Below are 5000 nucleotides of genomic sequence, written 5' to 3' on the forward strand. Positions count from 1 at the left end.
TGGGGCGAAAGCCTAGATTTAGAAACAAGAACTAGGAGATTTGGGTGAGAATTGAGAAAGTTAGGAGATTTTTGGTGTGGGTTTGTTTGAGAGAGTACGAGTGTTTGTGAGAGGAAGGGAGAGTGAAAGAGATGAAGGTCATGGGTAGTTCTAGGGTCGTCCGGTTAGGTTTAGGGCTGGTTAACTCGAATTAAACCGGACAAAATCGAAGAGGGACTTACCTGGACCGGCTCGGGAGCGACCTGGAGTGGTCGCTCTGATGGGTCGCTCCGTGTCGCAGTAAACGCGAGCGACCTCACGTGATCGCTGCGTCACGTCACTCCCAGCGACAGAAAACACGAGCGACCTCACGTGGTCGCTGCGAGACGTCGTTCCGAGAGCGATTCTCGAGCCTCGGAGACAGAAAACGCGAGCGACTTAGCCAAGTCGCTCTGATCACGTCGCTCCCAGCGACAGAAAACGCGAGCGACCTCACGTGGTCGCTGCGAGACGTCACTCCCAGAGCGACTTTCGAGCTCCGGAAACCGAAAACGCGAGCGACTTGGACCAGTCGCTCTGATCACGTCGCTCCCAGCGACAGAAACGCGAGCACGTGGTCGCTGCGAGTTGTCGCTCCCAGAGCGACTCTCGAGCTCCGGACACCGAATATGCGAGCGACTTAGCCGAGTCGCTCTGATCACGTCGCTCCCAGCTGGAGCAACCTCGTGGCGTCGCTGCGGAACCTCACTCCCACGCTCGAGTCCTTGCCTTGACCGGATCGATGAACCACCTGAACACTACTTCAACACTTTCCCTTTTTTTTTTTTATGAAATATGATGAAAATGAAAATACCAATGCAATATGTACAAAGATACGCATGGGACTTCCTCCCAAGTGAGATTGTTTTAAGTCGCTAGCTTGACTTTGCCTCCTTTTGGACTAGCCTGGGGTAGGATCAGACAGTGGAGTTGAAACTCCATCTTCCTCAGGTGCATCCGCCATGTAGAGCTTAACCATTTGCCCATTGACTGTGAAGTCTCTTCCATCAGTACTCCACAAAGCTATTGCACCATATGGCTTAACCTCTTTGACCTTGAAAGGGCCGGACCACCTTGACTTAAGCTTTCCTGGAAACAACTTCAGTCTTGAGTTGTAGAGAAGAACTTGATCTCCTTCTTTAAACTCTCTCTTTAGGATATTCTTGTCATGGAAAGATTTAGTCTTCTCTTTGTAGATCCTTGAGTTTTCGAAGGCATCCATTCTTATCTCATCAAGCTCATGTAGCTGAAAAAGCCTTTTCTCCTTGGCACTCTTGATGTCAAAGTTCAGCAACTTTACTGCCCAAAGTGCCTTGTACTCAAGCTCCACTGGTAGATGGCAAGCTTTCCCGTACAATAGGTTGAAAGGTGTGGTCCCCAGAGGTGTCTTGTAAGCTGTCCTGTAAGCCCAAAGCGCATCATCAAGCTTAACTGACCAATCCTTCCTTGTAATCCCCACAATCTTCTCCAGAATGGACTTGATCTCTCTGTTAGAAATCTCAACTTGACCACTTGTTTGAGGATGGTAAGGAGTTGCAACCTTGTGCTTAACACCGTTCTTCCTGAGAAGTCCCTCAAGCAGTTTGTTGATGAAATGAGACCCTCCATCACTGATTACAACTCTTGGAACTCCGAACCTTGGAAAGATGGTGCTCTTGAACATCTTGATTACCACTCTTGCATCATTGGTGGGACTTGCAATAGCTTCCACCCATTTTGAGACATAATCAACAGCTACCAGGATGTACTTGTTGCCATGTGATGATGGAAATGGCCCCATGAAGTCAATACCCCACACATCAAACACTTCAACTTCAAGGATTGGATTCTGAGGCATCTCATTCCTCTTGGTGATGTTTCCCCTCCTTTGGCATGAATCACACCTTGAAACAAAGTTTGTGTGTCCTTGAACATGTGTGGCCACCAGAATCCAGCTTGTAACACCTTAGCAACAGTCTTGAAGGTAGCAAAGTGGCCTCCATAAGATGATCCATGACACTGTGTAAGGATCCCATCAATCTCCTCATTAGCAACCACTCTCCTGTAAAGTTGATCTTTGCAGAGAATGTAGAGGTAGGGCTCATCCCAGTAGTATCTCTTCACATCCTTGTAGAACTTCTTCTTGGCATAACCCACAAGATTCAAATGCTCTTTTCCTGTTGCTAGGTAATTCACCAAATCAGCATACCAAGGTTCTTTCTCTTTTGTTGCCTTGACTTCTTCAAGTTTCCTTCCAGTCTCACAAACTGCTATCACTGCTCCAATAGCCATGATCTGTTCCTCAGGGAGTCCTTCATCAATGGGAATGCCACACTCCACTCTCAGCCTGGACAAGTGATCAGCTACACCATTCTCAACTCCTGGCTTGTCCTTGATCTCCAAATCAAACTCTTGCAGCAAAAGAATCCATCTCAAGAGCCTGGGCTTTGCATCCTTGCCAAAAGGTGTCTCAACGCAGCATGATCTGTGTAGACAATGACTTTAGATCCCACCAAGTAGCTTCTGAACTTCTCAAAGGCAAAGATAATGGCTAGCATCTCCTTCTCTGTTGTGGCATATCTCATCTGAGCATCATTCAAGGTTTGGCTCGCGTAGTAGATCACATGGGTCTTGCCATCTTTCTTCTGCCCCAAAATAGCTCCCACAGTATAATCACTAGCATCACACATGATCTCAAAGGGGAGATCCCAATTAGGTGGCTGGACAATTGAAGCACTGATGAGTTCACCTTTCAGCTTCTTGAAGGCTTCTAGACACTCCACATCAAAGCTGAAGGTGGCTTCTTTGCACAGCAGCCTGGTCAATGGTCTAGTGATCATGGAGAAGTCCTTTATGAATCTCCTGTAAAACCCAGCATGACCAAGAAAACTTCGGATGTCTTTCACTGTCTTTGGTGGGGGCAAACCAACCATAACATCGATTTTGGCCTTATCCACCTCAATCCCCTTCTCTGAAATCTTGTGCCCCAGCACAATCCCTTCTTTGACCATGAAGTGACACTTCTCCCAGTTCAGCACAAGGTTGGTGTCTTCACATCTCTGTAGGACCCTGCATAAATTTGACAAACAAGCAGAAAACGAAGATCCATAGACAGAGAAATCATCCATGAACACCTCCACAACATCCTCAATCAGATCAGAAAAGATCGACATCATGCACCTTTGAAAGGTGGCTGGAGCATTACATAGACCAAATGGCATTCTTCGATATGCGAAGGTACCATAAGGACATGTGAATGTTGTTTTCTCCTGATCATTGGGATGTATGGGGATCTGGAAGAATCCTGAATATCCATCAAGAAAACAATAGAATGGATGATTTGCAAGTCTCTCAAGCATCTGATCAATAAATGGAAGTGGAAAATGATCTTTTCTAGATGCAGAGTTCAGTTTGCGATAATCAATACATATCCTATGCCCAGTGACAGTTCTTGTTGGTATCAATTCATCCTTGTCATTTTTAATCACAGTTATACCACCTTTTTTGGCACAACATGCATAGGAGATACCCATTTAGAATCTGAGATAGGGTAGATAACACCATCATCTAAGAGTTTAAGAATCTCTTTCTTTACAACATCCTTCAGGTTAGGATTTAACCTTCTTTGATGCACGATCGAAGTCATTGATTCATCATCAAGATGTATCCTATGCATACACAAAGAGGGTGATATTCCTTGATGTCATCAAGTGAGTAACCTATTGCTTTTCTAAATCTTTTAAGTGTTTTCAAAAGTTCAGATAGCTCAGTTTCAGTAAGTTCACTACTCACAATGACTGGATAAGTTCCATTAGGACCAAGAAATGCATACCTTACACCATTGGGGAGAGGTTTAAGCTTCACCTTAGGCGCCTTAAGCTCGCTCCAGTCGTTTTGCTGGGTGTTCCCTTGTTGAATGACCGAGGCTTCCTGATGGACAATTTGAGGCAGCTCCTCATACTGATCCTTGCTACCAAATCCTCGGTGTGAATCCAACATCATCCCATAGGCAGCACTCTCCAGGTTCTGAATCACTTCAGCTGGCCTCTCTATCGTCAAAGCATGCTGTAGAGGGTCTTCTATTGACAATTTTTCAAGGAGCTCATCAGCAAGGGCATCCATCTCTTCAATGTAGAAAACTTGCCCTTGAACTGTTGGTTTCTTCATTACCTCCTTGATGTCAAAGTGAAGAACATGCCCTTTACCCAAGTGGAGATCAATCTTGCCCTCTTTCACATTAACAATTGCTCCTGCTGTAGCTAAGAAAGGCCTTCCAAGGATTAAAGGATCTGCAGCTTCCTCACCCATCTCAAGCACCACAAAGTCTGTAGGGATCTCATATTTTCCAACCATAACGGGGAGGTCCTCCAAGATACCCACCGGGTACTTCACTGAACGATCAGCCAATACCAGAGACAGTCTACACTTCTTGTACTGAGTGAAACCAAGCTTCTTAGCAACAGATAAAGGCATCAAGCTGACACTAGCTCCCAAATCGCAGAGACATCTATCAAATACCATAGGTCCAAGAGCACAAGGTAATGTGAAGCATCCTGGATCTTCTAGCTTCTTTGGAACAACAAGCCTCTGGATGATGGCACTGCACTCATGAGTGAGAATCATCATGCCCTCCATCTCCTTCTTCTTTGCAGCTACAACATCTTTCAGGAACTTACTATATTGAGGAATTAGCATGAAAGCATCAATGATGGGCATTGTGACTTGAACTTCACTCATTTGCTTCTCAAATAGAGCTTTGTACTTCTCTAGCAGCTGCCTCTTGAATCTACCAGGGAATGGTAGTTTGGGTTCATAAGGAGGAGGAACAAAAGAATTTTCACTTGCTGGAGCAACAACTTCACCATCTTTCACTGTTTTCTTCTCTTCCCCAACCTTTCCTTTACCTTTCGCTTCCACAATCTTCTCCAAGATTTCATCATTGATTTTCTCATCAACAATCACCACTTCATCATCTATGTTGATGGCAACCCCCTCACCTTGTT

The sequence above is a fragment of the Brassica napus genome, chromosome C9 (assembly GCF_020379485.1).
Source record: "Brassica napus cultivar Da-Ae chromosome C9, Da-Ae, whole genome shotgun sequence".
Lineage (NCBI taxonomy): Eukaryota > Viridiplantae > Streptophyta > Magnoliopsida > Brassicales > Brassicaceae > Brassica > Brassica napus.